This window comes from Oncorhynchus gorbuscha, linkage group LG20 (assembly GCF_021184085.1).
Source record: "Oncorhynchus gorbuscha isolate QuinsamMale2020 ecotype Even-year linkage group LG20, OgorEven_v1.0, whole genome shotgun sequence".
Lineage (NCBI taxonomy): Eukaryota > Metazoa > Chordata > Actinopteri > Salmoniformes > Salmonidae > Oncorhynchus > Oncorhynchus gorbuscha.
The window spans coordinates 7,245,515-7,271,923 of NC_060192.1; the positions used below are offsets into that span (position 1 = coordinate 7,245,515).

Genomic DNA, 26,409 nt, shown 5'->3' on the forward strand with positions numbered 1-26,409 from the left:
AAAAACATCCCCACAGTGTGAGACTGCCACCACCATGCTTCACCATAAGGATGGTGCCAGATGTGACTCTTGGCATTCAGGCCAAAGAGTTCAAACCTCGCTTCATCAGAGCAGAGAGTGCCTTTTGGCAAACTCCAAGTGGGCTGCCATGTGCCTTTTTACTAAGGAGTGGCTTCCGTCTGGCTACTCTACCATAAAGGCCTGATTGGTGGAGTGCTGCAGAGATGATATTTCTTCTGGTAGGTTCCCATCTCCACAGAAGAACTTTGGAGCTTTGTCAGAGTGACCATTGGGTTCTTGGTCACCTCCCTGACCAAGGCCCTTCTCCCCCATTTTCTCAGTTTGGCTGGGCGGCCAGCTCTAGGAAGAGTCTGGTTGGTTCCAATATTCTTCTATTTAAGAATCTTGGAGGCCACTTTGTTCTTGGAAACCTCCAAAGCTGCAGAAATGGACTTCCCCAGATCTGTGCCTCGACACAATCCTGTCTCAGAGCCGTTTCCAAGCTGTGTGCTCGTAGATTAAACAGGCAGCTCGGTGGATTCATCATGTCAACACTTTTCACAAATACAAGTGAATAGAAGTCAATCTCTCCTCTACTTTGAGCCAGGACATGTATGCATATTATTCATGTTATCTCTTTGTGTACATTTAAGGGCTAGCTGTGCTGCCCTGTTCTGGGCAAATTGTAATTTTTCTACGTTCCCCTTTGTGACACCTGACCACATGACTGGACTGTTGTCCAGGTGTGACAAAAGCAGGGCCTGCCTTGTTGATAGTGTTGTTAAGAAAGCAGAGCAGCGCTTTATTGTGGACAGACCTCTCCCCATCTTTACTACAGTTGCATCAATATGCGTTGACATTTTCCATGTACATTTTAGTAGACGCTTTTATCAAGTACAACTTGGTGCATAGATTTTCATACTGGTCCCCCGTGGGAATCGAACTCACAACCCTGGCGTTGCAAGCGCCATGCTCTACCAACTGAGTTACACCATGTCGGTTTTACAATCCAGGGTTACTCCAATCAGTTTAGTCTACTCAACTTGCTCAATTTCCTCAATTATTTATTACAAGATTTACTAGAGGTTTAGGTTTTAGTGAATGATTTGCCCCAAATACAATGCTTTTAGTTTTTTAAATATTTAGGACTAATTTATGTCTTGCCACCAATTCTGAAACTGACTGCCCCTCACACACGCTGGACCCAACCTGCTCAACTTCTGGCCACCGCTGAACCAACACGGAAAGGTGAACACACACACACACACACTGCTGTTTCTGCTGAGTGATTCATTCCAGGAAACCCAGTGTCTCTACTCTCTGGTCCGTCAGTGATAGGAGCAAGGTGTTATATTGCTGTAGTTCCACGTAAACTCTGATGAGAAGGGAATGTTGTGGTCTCCTCTCCCCAGACTGCTCATTCCCGTCGTGGGGACAGTGTGTGGGACGCTCCCCCTGCCCTGGCCGCTCGAGTCAGGCATGTGTATGTCTCCAAGGTAGGCACGCGCAGGGACCAAGAGTGTGTGCGCGGTGGGACGCACTGGCACGGGCAAGACCACCTCCTGCCAAGCTTTCACCCACACACACTCCTCAAACAGGCTGGCAAGGTCGGAGACAGCATCAGTGGTGAGTGCTTTGTGCGTGCATTGCGTGCATGTTTGCGTAATGTAATATGAAATCTTTGTGTATTTATGAAGGGTGTGAGGTAATGGCACACTGTGTGTAGAATGTTGTCTCTCCTTGTGTGTTTCCAGTGGAGCGTACCCAGGCAGTGTTTACGATCCTGAGGTCTTTTGGGTGTGTGAGCTCTAAGCACTGAGACGCCTCATCTCGCTTCGCTGTTGGTTCTCTCCCTGGACTTCAACCACGCTGGACTGGCATCTGCTGTACACCTACAGGAGACGGCTGGAGAACTGCTACGCACACGCACCTTTACACACTCACACAAACATGTAACGTAATGTGTACTGTTGTTTCAGGAGAGAGTTCCAGTAGACTTTGAAGCTCCAGAGACCAGTCCTGCTGTGGTGGTGTCCACCATAGGCCAGCCCGCTCTACAGGTATTAAACAACCCCCTCCCTCGCTTCCTGTACCTAACACATACACAATAACCAACCGTCTAAATAGACTACAGCTCCCAGCCTCCTCTGGGAGCACTGCCACCAATGACCAAGTGTTTTCCGGGCACGGATTGGCCCACCAGATGAACATGGTGTGCGTGTCCGTGTGTGTGTGTGTTAGGTGCGGGGGGCGGAGGGCGGAGGGAGACCCCAGAGGACTGCTGTGGGTTCTGGATGAAGAGAGGGTGACTCCGGGATCGACAGAAAACACTGGCCTGGAGAGAGTCTGCCAGTACTACAGCTCCACTGGTGAGACGGGGGGAGAGTGGTGAGGGGAGAGAGGGGGTTGAGGGGAGAGAGAGAACCAGAGAGAAAAGGGGGGAGGGCCTCCCGAGTGGCGCAGCTGTCCAAGGCACTGCATCGCAGTCCCGACATTGTTACAAACTACAGGCCGTAAGTACCCTAATACACACTCCCCCTGTAAATCAGTCAAACTACAGGCCGTAAGTACCCTAATACACACTCCCACTGTATATCAGGCAAACTACAGGCCGTAAGTACCCTAATACACACTCCCACTGTATATCAGTCAAACTACAGGCCGTAAGTACCCTAATACACACTCCCACTGTATATCAGGCAAACTACAGGCCGTAAGTACCCTAATACACACTCCCACTGTATATCAGGCAAACTACAGGCCGTAAGTACCCTAATACACACTCCCACTGTATATCAGTCAAACTACAGGCCGTAAGTACCCTAATACACACTCCCACTGTATATCAGTCTAAACTACACACTCCCACTGTATATCAGTACAGACCTAATACACACTACCCGCTGTAAATCAGTCAAACTACCGGCCGTAAGTACCCTAATACACACTCCCACTGTATATCAGTCAAACTACAGGCCGTAAGTACCCTAATACACACTCCCACTGTATATCAGTCAAACTACAGGCCGTAAGTACCCTAATACACACTCCCAATGTATATCAGTCAAACTACAGGCCGTAAGTACCCTAATACACACTCCCACTGTATATCAGTCAAACTACAGACCGTAAGTACCCTAATACACACTCCCACTGTATATCAGTCAAACTACAGACCGTAAGTACCCTAATACACACTCCCACTGTATATCAGTCAAACTACAGACCGTAAGTACCCTAATACACACTCCCACTGTATATCAGTCAAACTACAGACCGTAAGTACCCTAATACACACTCCCACTGTATATCAGTCTAACTACAGACCGTAAGTACCCCTAGTATACACTCCCACTGTATATCAGTCAAACTACAGACCGTAAGTCAAACTACAGGCCGTAAGTACTATAACACTGTAAAACACACACATACAAAATCCCACACTTCTACTCTGTCTATCTGAGGATGTTTTTCTCCACCTCTCTCCTTCCCCCTCCATCCAGGATGCTCTGTTGAATCTGATTGGCCGAGCCAGGCCAGTGTTCATGCAGTGTGTGTTTGCTAAGACAGACAGGGGTAGCGGATGTTTTGACGTCCCTGCTCTCAGGGTCCAGCTGCACTCTGCACACATCCTCCCCGCCCTGCAGCTCTACCACACAGGTTAGTGTTAGCCTAGAATTAGCCCCTGTGCACATCTTAGTGTTAGCCTAGAATTAGCCCCTGTGCACATCTTAGTGTTAGCCTAGAATTAGCCCCTGTGCACATCTTAGTGTTAGCCTAGAATTAGCCCCTGTGCACAGGTTAGTGTTAGCCTAGAATTAGCCCCTGTGCACATCTTAGTGTTAGCCTAGAATTAGCCCCTGTGCACAGGTTAGTGTTGGCCTAGAATTAGCCCCTGTGCACCGGTTAGTGTTGGCCTAGAATTATCCCCTGTGCACAGGTTAGTGTTGGCCTAGAATTAGCCCCTGTGCACAGGTTAGTGTTGGCCTAGAATTATCCCCTGTGCACAGCTTAGTGTTAGCCTAGAATTAGCCCCTGTGCACCGGTTAGTGTTGGCCTAGAATTAGCCCCTGTGCACAGGTTAGTGTTGGCCTAGAATTAGCCCCTGTGCACAGGTTAGTGTTGGCCTAGAATTAGCCCCTGTGCACATCTTAGTGTTTGTCTAGAATTAGCCCCTGTGCACAGGTTAGTGTTAGCCTAGAATTAGCCCCTGTGCACATCTTAGTGTTAGTCTAGAATTAGCCCCTGTGCACCGGTTAGTGTTAGCCTAGAATTAGCCCCTGTGCACAGGTTAGTGTTAGCCTAGAATTAGCCCCTGTGCACAGGTTAGTAGTGTTGGCCTAGAATTAGCCCCTGTGCACAGGTTAGTAGTGTTGGCCTAGAATTAGCCCCTGTGCACATCTTAGTGTTTGTCTAGAATTAGCCCCTGTGCACAGGTTAGTGTTAGCCTAGAATTAGCCCCTGTGCACATCTTAGTGTTAGTCTAGAATTAGCCCCTGTGCACAGGTTAGTGTTAGCCTAGAATTAGCCCCTGTGCACAGGTTTAGTGTTGGCCTAGAATTAGCCCCTGTGCACAGGTTAGTGTTAGCCTAGAATTAGCCCCTGTGCACAGGTTAGTGTTGGCCTAGAATTAGCCCCTGTGCACAGATTAGTGTTAGCCTAGAATTAGCCCCTGTGCACAGGTTAGTGTTGGCCTAGAATTAGCCCCTGTGCACAGGTTAGTGTTAGCCTAGAATTAGCCCCTGTGCACAGGTTAGTGTTAGCCTAGAATTAGCCCCTGTGCACAGGTTAGTAGTGTTGGCCTAGAATTAGCCCCTGTGCACAGGTTAGTAGTGTTGGCCTAGAATTAGCCCCTGTGCACAGGTTAGTAGTGTTGGCCTAGAATTAGCCCCTGTGCATAGGTTAGTAGTGTTGGCCATTCTGCATAGGTTAGTAGTGTTGGCCATTCTGCATAGGTTAGTAGTGTTGGCCATTCTGCATAGGTTAGTAGTGTTGGCCATTCTGCACAGGTTAGTAGTGTTGGCCATTCTGCATAGGTTAGTAGTGTTGGCCATTCTGCACAGGTTAGTAGTGTTGGCCATTCTGCATAGGTTATCAAGTTGATAAAGGGAATTTTGGTGCCGACATCTTGCTCACCTGTATACCTGTGGATCTGAAGGCTCTCTATTTCTCTCTCTCTATTTCTCTCCCCCTCTCTCTTTATCTCCCAGGTTATTCGGAACATGTGACTCTGAGTGACTTCAGGTGTCGTTTCCAGGCTCTGTCTCCTCTGGTCATGAAACGGTATGGTTCAGTCTTCATCACCCCGGATGAGAGGAGGGAAAGTGGAGGAGCTGCTGGTAGATCTGGATCTGGACAGGAAGAGTATCAGGGAGGGAGGGACAGAGGGAGGGAGCTTCTGTTCTGACAGTACTGAGCTCCTTAGTCAGTCTCTGACACAGTGTTTCTGAAGATTAGCTAGTTACACTACATTTTTCCACTCTCTCTGTCTTTCACTTCCTCCCTTTCTCTCTCCCTCCCTTTCTTTGTCTCCCTCCTTCTCTTTGTCTCTCCCTCCCTCTCTTTGCCTCCCTCCCTGTCTCTTCCCTCCCTCTCACTTCCCCCCTCTCGCTACCTACTCTCCTTGTCTCTCCCCATTCTTTCTCTCTCTCCTCTCCCCTCCCCAGGTGTTCATGAAACGAGGTGTGTTAAAGTACTTGGGAGCAGCAGAGAGACAAGCTGGTCAGTGATTGGCTGGTTCAGCTACATGCTGCCTGTATGGGACACCTGGCTAGACAACAATGCCGCAAAATGAAGGCGTCTGACCTATGACCTCTAACCCCTGACTGCTAACCCAGGTGAAACATGTTGTAATGTGTTAGGTTAGGTAGGCGCTGGTGTAACACACACACATTCAGTGACTCTGGCATCACCCGATAATGTGTCTTCCTATAATTGTGGTTAGGTACAGTAGGTAGGATGCCGGTGTCTCTGTCTGTCCCCATACAGGTGCAGCAGATGGCTGTGAGGTGTTTCCAGAGTAACATCCATACTCTGAGGTGTGTGGATCTGGTGGAAACTGCTGTGTAGAGTACGCCCCCTACTGGATGTTAACATGGACGATCAGAGACTCAGCCAAGGAGGTAGGAATCGATTCACAGACTACTCAGTGATTCAGAGCTAAAGAGGTATTAGTTCCTTCAGAGACTACTCAGTGATTCAGAGCTAAAGAGGTATTAGTTCCTTCAGAGACTACTCAGTGATTCAGAGCTAAAGAGGTATTAGTTAATTCAGAGACTACTCAGTGATTCTGGGCTAAATAGGTATTAATTGATTCATGATTGAGAACCAAGGGAACTACTTGATCCAGAGTCCAAAGCCTTTTGAATCGACCCAAAGACAGAGTTACAAGAGCTTTTCTTTAACATTGCAGATTTGGCGATAGGAGATGTGGTAAAATACTTTGATTCCCCAGGATGAGATCATGGATCTGAGACGACGGCTGGAGAAGTCTGAGAGGGAGAGGAACGAGCTGAGACAGACCACTGACATCCCGGAGACCAAGGTGGGAAAAGTGTAAAGTTAGAGGGATGGTGTAAAGTTAGAGGGATGGTGTAAAGTTAGAGGGATGGTGTAAAGTTAGAGGGATGGTGTAAAGTTAGAGGGATGGTGTAAAGTTAGAGGGATGGTGTATTGTTAGAGGGAAGGTGTAAAGTTAGAGGGAAGGTGTAAAGTTAGAGGGATAGTGCATTGTGTAAAGTTAGAGGGATGGTGCATTGTGTAAAGTTAGAGGGATAGTGCATTGTGTAAAGTTAGAGGGATAGTGCATTGTGTAAAGTTAGAGGGATAGTGCATTGTGTAAAGTTAGAGGGATGGTGTAAAGTTAGAGGGTTGGTGTAAAGTTAGAGGGTTGGTGTAAAGTTAGAGGGTTGGTGTAAAGTTAGAGGGATAGTGCATTGTGTAAAGTTAGAGGGATAGTGCATTTTGTAAAGTTAGAGGGATAGTGCATTGTGTAAAGTTAGAGGGATAGTGCATTGTGTAAAGTTAGAGGTATAGTGCATTGTGTAAAGTTAGAGGTATAGTGCATTGTGTAAAGTTAGAGGTATAGTGCATTGTGTAAAGTTAGAGGGATAGTGCATTGTGTAAAGTTAGAGGGATAGTGCATTGTGTAAAGTTAGAGGGATAGTGCATTGTGTAAAGTTAGAGGGATAGTGTAAAGTTAGAGGGATAGTGCATTGTGTAAAGTTTAGGGGGACAGTACCTTGTGTAAAGTTTAGGGGGACAGTACCTTGTGTAAAGTTTAGGGGGACAGTATCTTGTTTAGGGGGACAGTACATTGTGTAAAGTTTAGGGGGCAGTATCTTGTTTAGGGGGACAGTACATTGTGTAAAGTTACAGGGACAGTACCTTGTGTAAAGTTTAGGGGGACAGTACCTTGTGTAAAGTTTAGGGGGACAGTATCTTGTTTAGAGGGACAGTACCTTGTGTAAAGTTTAGAGGGACAGTACCTTGTGTAAAGTTTAGAGGGACAGTACCTTGTGTAAAGTTTAGGGGGACAGTACCTTGTGTAAAGTTTAGGGGGACAGTACCTTGTGTAAAGTTTAGGGGGACAGTACCTTGTGTAAAGTTTAGGGGGACAGTACCTTGTGTAAAGTTTAGGGGGACAGTACCTTGTGTAAAGTTTAGGGGGACAAAACCTTGTGTAAAGTTTAGGGGGACAAAACCTTGTGTAAAGTTTAGGGGGACAAAACCTTGTGTAAAGTTTAGGGGGACAAAACCTTGTGTAAAGTTTAGGGGGACAGTACCTTGTGTAAAGTTTAGGGGGACAGTACCTTGTGTAAAGTTTAGGGGGACAGTACCTTGTGTAAATTTTAGGGGGACAGTACCTTGTGTAAAGTTTAGGGGGACCGTAACGTGTCAAGTTTGAGGACGGTGGGTAAAGTTCTGGTTGCAAGTAGACGCGAGTGTGCGTCCCGTAGGTGACGGCGGTGTCGTCGGAACTAAGTGGCGGGCGTTTCCACGGTGACGCTCAGTCAGGCGATGGACACGGAGAGAGACTACGACTCAGCAGGGAGAACAAGGAAATGCAGCTAGGATTACAACACATGTATCTATCTCTGTATAACTCAAAAGGGCCACAGCACAATTACAATTGTGTCACATAATGCAGTATGTAACCTCGGGTTAACCCAGAAGTAAAATCTCACGTCATTTCCATAGCCTGTCCACGACAGATTATACACTGTGAGGTTATCTCACTCTCTCTCCCTCCCTCTCTCAGGCTCATCTGGACCAGTGTAAGGTCACCAGGGGGGCGCTGGAGAAACAGATGGAGGAGAAACGGAGAGTTCCGGACGGGGACAAGCTGGGTTAACTACTATAGGTTAACTGCTTTTCATTCTGATTGAACAATAGGTCAAACTCTCACACACCGAACGGAAGACTTGACTGCACTGGATGTTAGCTGCTGATCGATCTGGGTTATACTTCATGATGCATCGGTGAGTGTGCAGAATAAATGCCAGAATGCGAGTTTTGACACAGAAAAGGCAAAGCAAGGTTATTATAGTTATGTGATTTTATATTTGTTTTCATTTGAAATTCAGTTTTGTTTCAGATTTGATTTCAAAACAAATTTTGTTAGTCACATGCGCCGAATACAACAGGTGTAGTAGACCTTACAGTGAAATGCTGACTTACGAGCCACTAACCAACAATGCAGTTTAAAAAATATATGGATAAGAATAAGAGATAAAAGCTACAAGTAATTAAAGAGCAGCAGTAAAATAACAATAGCGAGACTATATACAGGGGTCACTGACACAGAATCAATCTGCGGAGGCACCGGTTAGTTGAGGTTGTGTGTAGATAGTTATTAAAGTGACTATGCATAGATGACAACAGAGAGTAGCAGTGGTGTAAAGAGGGGGAGGGGGGTGGGGTGGCAATGCAAATAGTCTGGGTAGCCATTTGATTAGATGTTCAGGAGTCTTATGGCTTGGGTGTAGAAGCTGTTTAGAAGCCTCTTGGACCTAGACTTGGTGCTCCGGTACTGCTTTCTGTGTGGTAGCGGAGAGAACAGTCTATGACTTGAGTGGTTTGAGTCCTTGGCAATTTTTAAGGCCTTCCTCTGACACCGCCTGGTATAGAGATCCTGGATGGCAGGAAGCTTGGCCCAAGTGACGTACTGGGCCGTACGCACTACCCTCTGTAGTGCCTTGCGGTCGGAGGCCGAGCAGTTGCCATACCAGGCAGTGATGCAACCAATCAGGATGCTCTCGAAGGTGCAGCTGTAGAATCTTTTTGAGGATCTGCGGATCCATGCAAAATTGTTCCAGTCTCCAGAGGGGGAATAGGTTTTGTCGTGCCCTCTTCACGGACCGTGTTAGTTTGTTGGTGATGTGGACAACAAGGAACTTGAAGCTCGCAACCTGCTTCACTACATCCCCATCGAATGAGAATGGGGGTGTGCTCAGTCCTCCTTTTCCTGTAGTCCACTATCAGGGAGGGAGAGGTTGTTGTCCTGGCCCCACATGACCAAGTCTCTGACCTCCTCCCTATAGGCTGTCTCGTCGTTGTCGGTGATCAGGCCTACCAATGTTGTGTTATCGGCAAACTTAATGATGGTGTTGAAGTCGTACCTGGACGTGCAGTCATGAGTGAACAGGGAGTACAGGAGGGGAATGAGCACGCACCCCTGACGAGCACCCGTGTTGAGGATCAGCATGGCGGATGTGTTGTTACCTACCCTTACCACCTGGGGGCAGCCCGTCAGGAAGTCCAGGATCCAGTTGCAGAGGGAGGTGTTCAGTCCCAGGATCCTTAGCTTATTGATGAGGTTTGAGGGCACTATGGTATTGAACGCTGAGCTGTAGTCAATGAATAGCATTCTCACTTAGGTGTTCCTTTTGTCCAGGTGGGAAAGGACAGTGTAAAGTGCAATAGAGATGGCATCATCTGTGGATCTGTTGGGGCGCTATACAAATTGGAGTGGGTCTTGGGTTTCTGGGATGATGGTGTTGATGTGAGCTATGACCAGCCTTTCAAAGCACTTCATGGGTCGGTAGGCATTTAGGCAGGTTACCTTCGTGTTCTTAGTACTCATTTTTATTTAGTTTCAGTTTGATAAAAACATTTATATTTAGTTTTTATATTATTTAGTTCCAGTTTTAGTGTTAGAAAGAAGCCTATGCGCGGGAGGTTAGAAGCCATTTGTGTGTTGGCGTATAGTTTGTGTTTTCTTGTCACTTCATGCCACTGGGGGGCAGCAATAAGGTGATGGTCACAGGTTTGGTTATGTTTCAATTATAAATCAATCTTAGGCCGCATTCCAAAGTTTAGACGTTGCTGACGCCTGACAGGTCTTCAACGCCTGGACAGGTATCTTAAATATCAGCTAACCACACATGTTATTGCAATCTGTCAGTCCATGATACTGTCGATGGCAAGCAACCATTGACTGATGCATGCAACGTCTGAGCAGGGGAACGCAACCGTTGTCAGATTATTGCCCCCACCCCAGAATAAAACATCTCACTAGCCAATTTTTTTGTTTGGGGCGGGGCCACTTTGGTCTGCTTATTGCCCCCTTCTTCCCTATTGTTAGCTAGTGATAGCAAATATGATCTATTATATTGACAAGATGTTCAATTAACCCCTCTAGCAATGAAATACATGTCCTCAAAGATGGAAGGCAGGCGGGAGGAGACAAGATCAGGTGGGACCATTCTAGCCAACTTATCGGGGTACATTTGTAACAACTTAAACATTACTCTGTTTGGTCAACTAAGCCTCACGTAATTTGACCCTTTCTCATAGACCTCCATGCAAAAAGGTCTGCTTATCTCGCGGGGACAGGTAATCCTCTTGCTCCGCCTTGTCCTCCTTGGTATTAGCTTGTACATGCTAGGCATTTTTGAAACATTGCCATCTACTGGCAGCATTTACCTGCCAGAGTCAGAAGCTCAAAAACCCCATTGCAAAAAAAGTTTGAAAACCCCAATAGATTTTTGCCCAAAGTATTCTTTATTTTATTTTATAAAACTTAACATTAATTTATGATGATTTTTATTTTATAAAACTTAACATAATTTATGATGGTTTTTATTTGATAAAACTTCACATTAATTTATGATGGTTTTTATTTTATAAAACTTAACATTAATTTATGATGGTTTTTATTTTATTTGATAAAACTTAACATAATTTATGATGGTTTTTATTTTATTTTGCAGACGAAGATACCAGTAGTTTCAGTTCTTATTTTTATTTTAGTTTAATATAATAACCTTGGTTTGTAGCAGAGTCACATGGGAGGAGGGTCTGTATGGAGGTAAAGTAGATTTAAGGTTTGCCGGTTAAGGGGATTGGATTGGCCTTTTAGGATGGTCGCGGGAACAGGTGTGGGGAATCTGGAGGGAGTGGTTGTGATTGGGATTCTTCAGGACTCTTCTCTACACACATCCCTTTAAGCCGAGGGTCTGGGTGTAAACACAAGGTTCAAGGTCTCTGGCAAGGTTACTAATCACATGGCGTGAAGTTGGGCCAAACCACCTCCACTTCTTTTGCCCTTTAGACACAGCCTTTTTAACTTCTGTATGTGTGTGTATTAGAGCCAGACGGAGGTGGTACGTGTGCAACAGCAGAAGGAGAAGCTGTGTGACCAGATCCGTGACCTCAGCGTGCCCTTTCACCTGGCCTCAGATTCGCTGACGGACCTAAAGAAGCAGCTCCGCCTCCTGGAGACCCAGGCCAATGAGAGAGGAGAGAAGCTCACCAAGCTCACTGCCAATATACAACAACAGCTGCAGCAGGTATGCATGCGTGCGCACACACACACACACTCACAAACATATAGCACACTCTCACCCAGACAAACTCATTTGCAAGATGTCTGACCTCAACGGTCTGCTCTCTCTCTCCCTCTTTCTCCACCTCTCGGTGCACCTGCATTTTGAGATGGAGAGAAGGAAACTGATCCATCACAAAGAGCTGGAGGATAAAGAAGAGGAGTTAGAGGATGTACACAAGTCCTCTGAGAGACGGGTAGGTCACCGCTACTGACCACAGACTGGGACCACTGCGTAGGGTCAAAACAGTTACTGAGTGTCAGCTGCTTGAGAAGGTGCTTTGAATCCTGAGCAATCTGCCTACACATGGTTTGAATTACAATAGACCAACATAGCTGCTGTAGTAGGTCAAAGCCGTGTGCTGGAAAACCTTGGTAGGGCGAAGTAGGCTTGTACTGTTCCTTTCTTTTCCTGCTTCCGATCAATGCCCTACTCCTCCCTTAAAACGTAGTTTTTGTGTTTAATATATAAAGTGCACGGTTCCTTTTTGTTTGACTCTTGAACATGGTTAGACTATGTCCTCTAAAACACCTGGTTCCTTTTTGTTTAACTCTTGAACATGGTTAGACTATGTCCTCTAAAACACCTGGTTCCTTTTTGTTTAACTCTTGAACATGGTTAGACTATGTCCTCTAAAACACCTGGTTCCTTTTTGTTTGACTCTTGAACATGGTTAGACTATGTCCTCTAAAACACCTGGTTCCTTTTTGTTTAACTCTTGAACATGGTTAGACTATGTCCTCTAAAACACCTGGTTCCTTTTTGTTTAACTCTTGAACATGGTTAGACTATGTCCTCTAAAACACCTGGTTCCTTTTTGTTTGACTCTTGAACATGGTTAGACATGGTTAGACTATGTCCTCTAAAACACCTGGTTCCTTTTTGTTTAACTCTTGAACATGGTTAGACTATGTCCTCTAAAACACCTGGTTCCTTTTTGTTTGACTCTTGAACATGGTTAGACTATGTCCTCTAAAACACCTGGTTCCTTTTTGTTTAACTCTTGAACATGGTTAGCTATGTCCTCTAAAACACCTGGTTCCTTTTTGTTTGACTCTTGAACATGGTTAGACTATGTCCTCTAAAACACCTGGTTCCTTTTTGTTTAACTCTTGAACATGGTTAGACATGGTTAGACTATGTCCTCTAAAACACCTGGTTCCTTTTTGTTTAACTCTTGAACATGGTTAGACATGGTTAGACTATGTCCTCTAAAACACCTGGTTCCTTTATGTTTAACTCTTAAACATGGTTAGACTATGTCCTCTAAAACACCTGGTTCCTTTTTGTTTAACTCTTGAACATGGTTAGACTATGTCCTCTAAAACACCTGGTTCCTTTTTGTTTGACTCTTAAACATGGTTAGACTATGTCCTCTAAAACACCTGGTTCCTTTTTGTTTAACTCTTGAACATGGTTAGACTATGTCCTCTAAAACACCTGGTTCCTTTTTGTTTAACTCTTGAACATGGTTAGACTATGTCCTCTAAAACACCTGGTTCCTTTTTGTTTAACTCTTGAACATGGTTAGACTATGTCCTCTAAAACACCTGGTTCCTTTTTGTTTAACTCTTGAACATGGTTAGACATGGTTAGACTATGTCCTCTAAAACACCTGGTTCCTTTTTGTTTAACTCTTAAACATGGTTAGACTATGTCCTCTAAAACACCTGGTTCCTTTGCTCATTTGTGGTAGTTGTAATCTGGTTCTTTCCATTGCCTTGTAGCTGCGTCAGCTGGAGATGCAGTTGGAACAGGAGTCCACGAAAAACACGACCAGGAAGGACTGATATCTACACTCTGTGACCAGGTACACACACCGTTTATATAGCTATGCAGGCACACACACGCACAGTAATAGTTCTCAGTATAGACAGGGGCCTCATCAAACACCACGGGGTACACAGCACCGCATGCTGCGTTGACAGACCTGCTATCACTGATAAAGTAACTGCGCACTCCTGAATTTACATATTGATAGACTGTTGGTCAGACTGCTGATACACACACACACATATACACCCTTATACGCAAACTCACTGCTGCACAAACTCAATCTCATTGGCGCTGTTGAATCATGCTGGTCTTTCTATTAATGTGCCTCTGGGTCACGTGTGTGTGTGTGTTAGCGTGTGTGTGTGTGTTAGCGTGTGTGTGTGTGTTAGCGTGTGCGTGTGTGTTAGCGTGTGCGTGTGTGTTAGCGTGTGCGTGTGTGTTAGCGTGTGCGTGTGTGTTAGCGTGTGCGTGTGTGTTAGCGTGTGTGTGTGTGTTAGCGTGTGCGTGTGTGTTAGCGTGCGTGTGTGTGTTAGCGTGTGTCTGTGTGCTTTCCAGTCCAGGCGTTGGGGAAGTATAGATTTTTCTAGTGTAACGCTCTCTAGGTGATGAATTCAGCATGTCACTTCTACCAACAGGCAATACAAAGACACCCAATATAGCAGGCAGCCCCGAGCCGCCTCAACACCACCTCACTCTGTCACTACAGGAAGATGTAGAGTCTGTTTATGCCTCCCCGTGTACAATGCATCAGCCCCGCTAACTCCCTCACAGCAACAAATTGAATTACAAACGTCACCAACCGACGTTAACTCATTGCCCCAGAGTTCCTCCACTCCTTGATATTGACGAAAGAGAGAGAGAGAGGGTGTGAGAGAGGGGAGAATTAGAGGGAGCATACTTATGTTCACACAAGACAGGAGAATTTCACCAGATAGGAAAGACTGATCCTAGAACCCCAGCACATAGACTATTGCAGCGAAGATACTGAAGGCTGAGACAGGGGATATAGTGAAAAAAGCCTGGCACGACGTGACACACCCCTCCTAGGGACGACATGGGAGAGCACTAGTAAGCCAGTGACTCAGGCCCCATAACAGGGTCAGAGTCAGAGAATATCAGTGGAGAGAGGGGAGCCAGGCAGAGGCAGCAAGGGCAGTTCGTCACTCCAGTGCCATGCCGTTAACCTTAGCAACCCTGGGCCAGATTACACTCAATCATGGGACCTACTGAAAGAGATGAGTCTTCAGGAGACTGAGTCTGCGTCTCTCACATGGATAGGTAGACCATTCCATAAAACGTTGCCATGCCGTTAACCTTCGCAACCCTGGGCCAGACCACACTCAATCATAGGACCTACTGAAGAGATGAGTCTTCAGGAGTCTGCGTCTCTCGCATGGGTAGGTAGACCATTCCATAAAAACGTTGCGCTATAGCAAAAAGCCCTGCCTCAAGTTGTTTGCTTAGAAATTCTCGGGATAATGAGGAGGCCTGCGTCTTGTGAGCGTATGTGTAGGTGTGTACGGCCGGCAGGACCAGATCAGAGAGATGGGTAGGAGCAAGTCCATGTAATGCTTTGTAGGTTAGCAGGAAAACCTTGAAAATCAGCCCTTGCCTTAACATTAAGCCTGTGTAGCAATGGAGTAATATGATTTTTTAACTTCTAACAGCCGTATTTGGCGATAACTGAAGTTTATTTAGTGCTTTATCCGGGTGGCCGGAGAGTAGAGCACTGCAGTAGTGTAATCTAGAAGATAAAAATGCATGGATTAGCTTTTCTGCATCATTTTTGGACAAAAAGCTTCTGATTTTTTGCAATGCTACGAAGATGGAAAAAAGCTGCTGTTGAAATATTATTGATACTGTATGTTCGTCAAAAGAGAGACCAGGGTCCAGAGTAACGCCGAGGTCCTTCCGTTTTATTTGAGACGACTGTACAACCACCAAGATTAATTGTCAGATCAAACAGCAGATCTCTTTGTTTCTTGGGACCTAGAACTAGCGTCTCTGTTTTGTCCGAGTTTAAAAGTAAAACATTTGCCGCCATCCACTTCCACATGTCTGAAACACAGGCTTCCAGTGTAGGCAATTGTGGGGCATCACCATGTTTATTCAAAATGTACAGCTGTGTGTCGTCCGCATAGCAGTGAAAGTTGACAATGTGTTTCTGAATGACACCGAAACGTACAATTGATTTCTCAGAGGACAAACCATCCACAGAGACGAACAGATATCTTTCCTGAAAGATAAGATCTAAACCAGGCCAGAACTAGTCCGTGTTGACTAATTAGGGTTTCCAATCTCTCCAAAAGAATGTGGTGATTGATGGCGTCAAAAGTGGCGCTAAGGTCTAGGAGCACGAGGACAGATGCAGATGCTTGGTCTAATGCCATGTAAAGGTGGTAAATGACCTTTTAGAGTGCGGTCTCAGTGCTATGATGGATCTAAAACCAGACTGTAGCGTTTCATATACATTATTTGTCTTCAGGAAGGCAGCTTTTTCAAAAAATGCTAAGAGGAATGGGAGAGACGATATAGGCCGATTAGTTGTAAAAATGTTCCAGGTCGAGGTTTGGCTTTTTCAGGAGAGGCTTTATTGCTGACACTTTTAGTGAGTTTGGTTCACATCCGAAGGATAGGAAGCCATTTATTATATTCAACATAGGAGGGCCAAGCACAGGAAGTAGCGCTTTCAGTAGTTCAGTTGGAATAGGGTCCAGTAGACCGCTTGAAGGTTTAGAGGCTATCACTAATTTTGTGAATGTGTAAAGAGATACAGGATTTTTTTTAAACTTGAGTCTCCATTGATCCTAAGTCCTGGCAGTTCTGTGCAGACTCAGGACAACTGCATTTTGGAGAAATACATAGATTCAAAAAGGAGTCTGTAATTTGCATTCTAATGATCATTATATTTTTGTTGAAGAAAGTTCACGAATTCATCACTGCTGAAGTGAAGGCCATCCTCTTTTGAGGAGTGTTGCGTTTCAGTTAGATTTGCGACAGTATCAAAAATAAATGTTGGATTGTTTTTATTCTCAATTAGGATTGAAAAGTAGGCTGATCGAGCAGCAGTGAGCGCTCTTCGATACTGCACGGTACTGTCATTCTAAGCTAGTTGGAAAACTTCCTGTTTGGTGGAGCGCCATTTCCGTTCCAATTTTGTAGAAGCTCGCTTCAGGGCTCTGATATGTTATGTTTACCAGAGAGCTCATTTCTTGTGAGAAATGTTTTTTTGTTTTTAGAGGTGTGACTGCATCTAGGGTATTACGCAAGATTACATTAGATCCTTGTTTAGCTGGTTAACTGATGTTTGTTCTCCGACATCTTTGGGTAGGTGGAGGGAGTCTGGAAGGGAATCTAGGAATCTTCGGGTTGTCCAATAATTTATAGCACGGCTTTTGATAATTCTTGGTTGCGGTCTGAGCAGATTATTTGCTAACGTAATAAGATGTTGGTCCGATAGTCCAGGATTATGAGGAAAAACATTGTGATCCACAATATTTATTCCACGGGACAAAACCAGATCCAGGGTATGACTGTGGCAATGCGTAGGTCCGAAGACAAGTTGGACCAAACCCACTGAGTCGATGATGGCTCCGAACGCCTTTTGGAGTGGGTTTGTGGACCTTTCCTTGTGAATATTAAAGTCACCAAAAGTGTTAGCATTATCTGCCATCACTACAAGGTCAGATAGGGATTCAATGAGGAATGCTGTGTACGGCCCAGGAGGCCTGTAAACAGTAGCTATAAAAAGTGATTGAGCAGGCTGCATAGATTTCATGACTAGAAGCTCGAAAGATGAAAACGCAGTCATTTTTGTAATTTTTTATTTTATTTGCCTTTGTAAATGTTAGCAACACCTCCACATTTGCAGGATGTGTGGGGGATATGGTCACTAGTGTAACCAGGAGGAGAGGCCTCATTTAACACAGTAAATTCAACAGGCTTGAGCCATGTTTCAGTCAAGCCAATCACATCAAGGTTATGATCAGTGATTAGTTCATTGACTATGACTGCCATGGACGTGAGGGATCTAACATTAAGTAGCCCTTATTTTGAGATATCACAATCTCTTTCAATAATGGCAGGAATTAGAGGATGTCTTTATTCCAGTGAGATTGCTCAAGCGAACACCGCCAATGTTTAGTTTTGCCTGAACAAGATCGAGGAAACAGACACGGTCTTAATCGGGGCAGCTGAGCTGACTACACCGACTGTGCTCGTGGCAGACTCCACTAAGCTGGCAGGCTGACTAACAGCCTGCTGCCTTGCCTGCTCCCTGTCTCATCCTTCTGCCAGGTGGGCCACAGGGACTTTGACGTGGAGAAGAGACTGAGGAGAGATCTGAAGAGAACCCATGCTCTGCTGGTGGACGCTCAGCTACTACCGTCTACCATAGACAACCCTGGACACAACCAGGCCCCCCGGCAGCAAGGAACACATAGAGCGCCTGCACTGCCAGGTACACACAGACACACTATGATGTTATGAAGAGGAGCTCTAGCGACTCCTGTGGCAGGCATGTCGCAGTGCGCGCTGATACAGTCGGGCGGTTGTATGTTGTTTCCTCCGACATGTTTGTGTCGCTTGCTTCCGGGTTAAGCGAACAGGGTGGCTTGACAGGGTCGTGTTTGAGGACGCATGGCTCTCGTACCTTCATCCTCTCCCGAGTCCGTACGGGAGTTGCAGCGATGGGACAAGACTGTAACTACCAATTTGGATATCATGAAAAGGGGGGGGGGGGTAAAATTTAAACATACCTTCCACTCCCTCAGTTGGGTGCGAGTGAAGCTAGGAGAGCTGGAGTATTTTCAGAAGACTCTGTCCATAGAACTGGAGAATGCTCAGAACTAGAGAACATCTGCAAACACAAGCATCTGGTGAGAGAGATAGAGGCCTTGTACTAGACTCTTACTACTACTGGTACTAGAACATTATAATTATCAGTCGTGTCCGGGAACTGTGAACATCAAAATGTTTGCAATCCTTCTGAAACCAACAGTAACAGGATCCTGTATATGTGTGAGGACAACAATCTTTTGGAGAGAGCAGTTTTAAAGTGTTTGTGTCTACGTGTAGGTGGATGAGCCGGTAGTCCAGCTCCAACATGAGAAGTCAGATCTGTTGAAGAGACTAGAGGAGAACCAGGAGGACCTTGATGAACTCCTGAAGAAACACAAAGCCCTCAACGCTCAGGTGGGTTCCTTCTCTGCCTCATAGTGGCTCAAAACCATGTATAAAGACTTCGACATGTACTAAAAATGAAAGATGACCAAAAACCTGATCTTTCTCTCTCTCAGTCCTCCGGTGGTATCTCTCAGGTCAGAGAGTTGCAGGCTGAACTGGAGGAGGTCAATAAACAGAGACACACAGTACAGGAAGAGGTAAGGACTGAGAGCTGAGTAATGTGGGGAGATGGTGACCTTCACATGCTGTTATTGTGGATAGGAGACTGGCTGAAAAACCCACTCTGCCATTCCTCTTGTCCTTCAGACTCTCCTCTCCTCCTCCTCTCTGTTCCTCGCCTCCTCCTCAGCTTGCAACGAGTGTGGCCAGGGTGCAGCTCCTGGAGTCGTCCACCGTGGGCGTAGTGTCGTCAGTAAGCAGGAGGCCAAGGTGTGTGACCTGGAGAACAAGCTGAAGTTCCAGAGGTGAGTTTGAAGTGAGACGACGACATAAAATGGACAGTAAAACCCTAGATAGCATGTCTTTACTCACACACTTCTTCTTCCTCTGTCTCTCGCTCTCTGTCACTCTAATATCTCTCAATTCAATTTCATGGTGCAATATTGGCATGGTGTACATATTTCCAAAGCAGAAATTCTGGAAAGAATGAAAATGATTATCTCTCAGAAAAATCTCTCTGTAGGTGCTGCATCTGAGGGACAGTGTTGTGTGCCTTGGAGAGGAGCTGGAACAGAGTGCTGAGACGGGGGCCAGGGAGAGAGAGAACAGGCAACGCCTCCACGAAATGGAAGACCTGGCTCAGAGAGAACAGGACAGTAGCCGCAGACGCATAGAGCCGGTAACACACACACTATACACTGATTGTACAAAACATCAAGAACACCTTCCTAATATTGAGTTGCACCCCTGCCTTTTGCCCTCAGAACAGCCTCAATTAATCCGGGCATGGACTCTACAAGGTGTGGAAAGCGTTCCACAGGGATGCTAGCCCATGTTGACTCCAATGCTTCCCACAGTTGTGTCAAGTTGGCTGGATGTCCTTTGAGTGGTGGACCATTCTTGATACACACGGGAAACTGTTGAGCTTGAAAAACCCAGCAGCGTTGCAGTTCTTGACACAAACCGGTGTGCCTGGCATCTACTACAATAGCCCGTTCAAAGGCACTTAAATCTTTTGTCTTGCCCATTCATCCTTTGAATGGCACACATACACAATCCATGTCTCAAGGCTTTAAAAAATCATTCTTAAAAAATTCCAGAAAATGATGTCATGGCTTTAGAAGCTTCTGATAGGCTAATAGACATAATTTGAGTCAATTGGAGGTGTACCTGTGGATGTATTTCAAGGCCTACCTTCAAACTCAGGGCCTCTTTGCTTGACATCATGGGGAAATCAAAAGAAGTCATCCAAGACCTCAGAAAGAAAATTGTAGACCTCCACAAGTCTGGTTCATCCTTGGGAGCAATTTCCAAACACCTGAAGGTACCACGTTCATCTGTACAAACAATAGTACGGAAGTATAAACACCATGGGACCACGCAGCCGTCATACTGCTCAGGAAAGCGACGCGTTCTGTCTCCTAGAGATGAATGTACTTTGGTGCGAAAAGTGCAAATCAATACCAGAACAACAGCAAAGGACCTTGTGAAGATGCTGGAGAAAACAAGTACAAACGTATCTATATCCACAGTAAAACAAGTCCAATATCGACATGAAAGTCCGCTCAGCAAGGAAGAAGCAACTGCTCTGAAACTGCCATAAAAGCCAGACGACGGGTGGCAACTGCACATGGGGACAAAGATCGTACTTTTTGGAGAAATGTCCTCTGGTCTGATGAAACAAAGATGGAACTGTTTGGCCTTAATGACCATCGTTATGTTTGGAGGAAAAAGCGGGAGGCTTGCAAGCCGAAGAACACCATCCCAACCGTGAAGCACAGGGGTGGCAGCATCATGTTGTGGAGGTGCTTCGCTGCAGGGGGGATTGGTGCACTTCACAAAATAGATGTCATCTTGAGGAAGGGAAATGATGTGAATATATTGAAGCAACATCTCAAGACATCAGTCAGAAAGTTAAAGCTTGTTCGCAAATGGGTCTTCCAAATGGACAATGACCCCAAGCGTACTTCCAAAGTTGTGGCAAAATGGCATAAGGACAATAAAGTCAAGATATTGGAGTGGCCATCACAAAGCCCTGAGCTCAACCCTATAGAAAATTTGTGGGCAGAACTGAAAAAGCTTGTGCGAGCAAGGTGGCCTACAAACCTGACTCAGTTACACCAGCTCTATCAGGAGGAATGGGCCAAAATTCACCCAACTTATTGTGGGAAGCTTGTGGAAGGCTACCCGAAACGTTTGGCCCAAGTTAAACAATTTAAAGGCAATGCTACCAAATACTAATTGAGTGTATGTAAACCTCTGACCCACTGGGAATGTGAAAGAAATAAAAGCTGAAATCACTCTCTACTATTATTCTGACATTTCACATTCTTAAAATAAAGCGTTAGTCCTAACTGACCTAAAGACAGGGAAGTTTTACTAGGACTAAATGTCAGGAATTGTGAAAAACTGAGTTTAAATGGATTTGGCTAAGGTGTATGTAAACTTCCGACTTCACCTGTACATACTACACACACTTTACACACCACAAAGAGAGAACAGCATAGTAGCAGCAAACATATATGGTGCGCACAAGAGCAGGGTGTTAGTTGTAGTGATTGTGTCGTCTGTGTGTGTAGGCTGTATGTATGCGTGTGTGTATATGTGCATGTTATGTATTCTGAGAGCGTCCGTAACACTGATGCCTTTTCACGACCTAATGACCAACCACACAGACACACAAAGCTCTCGGAGCGAGATACAAACACACTCACACGTACTCTCTGGCTCCCCAGCGTTCTCTCTCTAGCTGTGCCACTGTCTGGCTGTGATTAATCCACTTTGCCTTCTCAAGGTTAAGGATACACACACACACACACACACCCCATCCCACTTCTCGTGTCTCTATGACAACCACTAAACCCCCACCCCGACACACACACACATAAAGGGTGTGTGTCATATGTGCGCTTCATGTCATGTGCGCTAGTGTGTGTGTGTCGTAAATTTGAGTGAATGAGCTAGTGTGTGTGAGGGAGAGCGAGATGACAGGATGAGAGCAGGGAAAGGGGAAGATGAATAAATAAATCACTCCTTTCTTTTTCCGTATAAATACGGAAGAATGCTCCACGAGAACCCTGACCAACAGACACACTACACACTACAAGAAAGCCCAGGACCCGTGTGTGTGTGTGTGTGTGTGTGTGTGTGTGTGTGTGTGTGTGTGTGTGTGTGTGTGTGTGTGTGTGTGTGTGTGTGTGTGTGTGTGTGTGTGTGTGTGTGTGTGTGTGTGTGTGTGTGTGTGTGTGTGTGTGTGTGTGTATACATCAGAGTATATGACTGATGATGCGATAACGACTGGGCATTGTTTTACGACTCATCCATTCTGGCCTGTATTGAATAGCATGGATAAACTTACAGTTGGCCAGTGACACGGGCGCATTCACACACATCCTTAGCGTTCCTTGTGGGCTTCTTCTGTCACCTCACCAATGGACACATCTCTCTCTTTCTCTCTCTGTGTCCTCAGGAGATGCAAGTGACGGAGCTGAGTACAGTCCGACAGACATTACAAGCCGATCTGGAGACATCCGTCCGCCGTGTCGTTGATCCGCAGGCCTCCCTGGAGGAAGTGGAGTCTAGTGATGGGAGCGACTCGTATCTTGCTGTGTTGGATGGTGTGAGAGCGGTATCGGGGGCAGGCTTAAAGCAATGGTGTGTGTGGGAAGAATGACTCTGTTAGGAGTCAAGGACGGGTACAGGTGAGTTCACACGGAAGTGACGTTATCACTGATATGACCACTGACCTTTGACCCCTCTCCCCAAGTGTTGCGACGGCTGTGGAATCCTTGACCAGAAAGAGAGACCTGTAGGAACCCTGTGTGTGTGTGTGTGTGTGTGTGTGTGTGTGTGTGTGTGTGTGTGTGTGTGTGTGTGTGTGTGTGTGTGTGTGTGTGTGTGTGTGTGTGTGTGTGTGTGTGTGTGTGTGTGTGTGTGTGTGTTTTTAGACCAGTCTGTTCTGACTTGATCCCAGGGCTGTTGATGATGTGGACAGACCGAGCATGTTGCAATGCTGGTTGTGAGCGGAATAGCCTTGTTGCGAGTGGCTAGATGTCTGAGCTGTAGTCTGACTGTTACGGTCTACGGCGGCACCTGGCACCCTCTCCCTGTTGGTTTTGTCTTGTGGTCTGTGGGTGGACCGGTTCGAGGACCACAGGGCTGGAGCAAAGCGCGACGACGAGCACGAAACGTTGAAGAAGTCACAATGAGCCCGTCTCTGTTCTACGGTGTGTGTATGAGAGTTCACCTGCTTTGATATTCTTGTCTTCCATGATGCATGGGAGTTACAATACAGAAGCCAGTTCTGCTCTCTCCCTCCTGTCCCTTTCTCTATCGTCATTTTACCGTTCCCCCTCTCAATCTTGCCGGCTCTGTCGCTTCTCTGTCCAACTTCTGTTCTTTGACCTATTTTTATTTTCATTCTCGCTCCCACCTGTTCCTCTTCTTTCCTCTCTCTGGGGGCAGACGGGTGACGTACTGTATATTAACTGAGTGTGAATGTCTGCCACCTCTGGTCTCACAGCAGGAGAGAGAGGACACAGAGACAGGGACAGGAAATGTCCTGTGGCTGACCCCGGACTTAGAAGTCTTGCATCACTGGCTGTGCAGTGTCGCGTGTCTTCTCTCTTGGTAGTGTGTAATCTCTGCCTGCCAGTAACACTGTGTGTGTGTGTGTGTGTGTGTGTGTGTGTGTGTGTGTGTGTGTTTCTCTCTTCCTCAGCATCAGTGCGTGTAGTGTTGGTTCTCAATCTCTGGACATGGAGGATGCTGGTGAGGGTATCCGTTATTGGCTGGGCATTCCCCGGAGGGGGGGGGGTTCTCCCTGTGGCAGCAGTACAATCAGCAACCAGTCGGTCACAGACACCATGAGCACTTACAGCTTCCGGTGAGTTGTCAGTTCAATTTGATTCAGCACAGTTCAACTTTAATAATTAAATTCAATAGCAACTGGATAGATACGAATCCTCTTTTCTATGTTACATTTCTGATTATCCTCCCTCTCCCCCAGCTCCTGTGCGGACCCAGATGAGGGTTCAGAACCAGGGGGTGCGGTTGGTAGTGGGGATAGTTCAGGTCTTGGTCGGGCCTCCTCCCTCTCCGAGCTGTTAGAGGGTCTTCGTAAGTGGCACGGGAGGGCAGATGGCAGTACTACTCCTCTCCCAGACTACTGGGGCCTCAACCCTCTCCTTGGGCCCAGAGGACCTTCATCAGGAGCCTCACAGCATCCTCAAACCTCCTTCCCCACTGCTGCCCCGAGCCGCCAGTCTAGGCAAAATAAGCGAACCCCAGGCTTCATCAGCAGCCTCCAGGGACTCGAGCCAAACTCGACAGCTCCTCCAACTCTTCCCCCCCGAAGAACCAAACCAGACGCAGGCTGCTGGATAGAGTTGTCAGCGAGGGCGGTGGAGAGGGCTATCTGGGGTCGGAACCCATGGTGTTCCAGAACCACCGTCTCCTAGGTGACAGTAACTGTGACAACGCAGCCTCTGACATTCTGCCGGTCATCTGACAGGCCCAGTCCACCAACAGCCTGGCCAATTCAGTCGGAGGGCACTCAGGGTCCACCTTCAGGAGCTGCCCCCCTCCACACACAGCAGGAAGGGCCCTGACTCCAGCTCAGGGTCTGGGAGAGACTAAGAGGAAAGTAGAGAGGCTGAGGTGTAGCATGAAAACATACAAGGTAGTCAATACAAGGTTTTATGTATTCCTCTCTCTCCCCAGCCTGCATGTCTGTGTGTGAGGCAGGATAAACTGAAGCCACTCAGAGATCCCTATGCAAGTTGCAAGGAGTCACACTCAAGCCAAAGAAGATATACAGTGCATTTGGGACATATTCAGACCTCTTGACTTGTTCCATATTTTGTTACGTTACAGCCTTATTCTGAAGTGGATTAAATTAATTGTTTTCCTCATCAATCGACACAATACCCCATAATGACTAAATGCAGAAAGGTTTTAACATTTGTTCAAATTTATAACAACTTTGCTATGAGACTTGAAATTGAGCTCAGGTGTATCATAGTTTCCATTCATCTTTGAGCTGTTTCTACAACTTGATTGGAATGCACACACCTGTCTATGTAAAAGGTCCCACAGTTGGCAGTGGATGTCAGAGCAAAAAAAAACAAGCAATGAGGTCGAAGGAATTGTCCGTAGAGCTCCGAGACGCAGATCTGGGGAAGGGTACTTCATTTCTGCAGCTTTGGAGGTTCCCAAGACCAAAGTGGCCGCCGTCATTCTTAATGGAACAATATTGGAACCAACAAGACTCTTCCTAGAGCTGGCCGCCCAGCCAAACAGAGAAAATGGGGGAGAAGGGCCTTGGTCAGGGAGGTGACCAAGAACCCAATGGTCACTGACAAAGCTTCAGAGTTCCTCTGTGGAGATGGGAGAACCATCCCTGCAGCACACCACCAATCAGGCCTTTATGGAAGTGGCCAGACGGAAGCCATCCGGTTAAAGGCACGTGACAGCCCGCTTGGAGCTTGCCAAAAGGACTCGAAACAAGATTCTCTCATCTGATGGAATTCTTTGACCGGAATACCAAGCATCACAACTGGAGGAAACCTGTCACCATCCCTACGGTGAAGCATCATGCTGTGGATGTTTCTTAGCGGCGGGGACTGGGAGACAAGTCAGGATCGAGGGAAAGCTGAACGGAGCAAAGTACAGCGAGAGATCCTTGATGATAAACTGCCCCAGCGCATTTAGGACCTCCGACTGGAGGTAAGGTTCACCTTCCAACAGTACTAAGCACACAGCCAAGAACACAGCTCCTCCAACTCTTACCCCCCCCCGAGGAAGACTGAAGAATCGGGCCAATCTCTGGAGAGACCTGTGCAGCGACACTCCCCATCCATTCTGACAGAGCTTGAGGGTGTGCCTAGCTTGTAGCGTCACACCCTAGAAGACTCGGGGCTGTAATCACTGCCAAAGTACTGAGTAAGCGGTTTGAATACTTAATGATCAAAAACAAGTTTGGATTTTGTGTGATTATGGGGTGTTGAGGTGAGACAATTTAATCAATGTCTGAATACACATTCAAGAGTTAAGCCAAAGATGGATTGTGTGGTTAATTGAAATGAGCCCACTGAATATAAAATTTAGGTGAGAAATTGTACCGATACCAGTTTATTTTTACTATTTTCTACAATGTAGAAGACAATACATGGAATCGTAAAGTAGCAACCCTTTGCATGCTGAGCACTCCACGGTCCAAACCATCTCAAAATTGGGTTGCGGTCAACTGGTCACCCGACCTCAATCCAGAACCACACAACATTAACACCTTTACATGAGACTGAAGGGAGTAGACAGGTTAAATGATTTAAGCTGTGCCATTGAGGGTCAATGGGAAAGACGATTTAAGGGTATTTGAACAGGGTATGGTAGTAGTTGCCAGGCACACCGGTTTGTCAAGAACTGCAACACTGCTGGGTTTCACTTGTATGAAGAATGGTCC

At 46.2% G+C, this 26,409-nt stretch overlaps 1 pseudogene; it reads left to right on the forward strand.

Annotated features, from left to right (window-relative positions):
* The first annotated feature begins 1,182 nt into the window (after window positions 1–1,182).
* LOC124006621 lies at window positions 1,183–24,863 on the forward strand (annotated as a pseudogene).
* The last annotated feature ends 1,546 nt before the right edge of the window (window positions 24,864–26,409 follow it).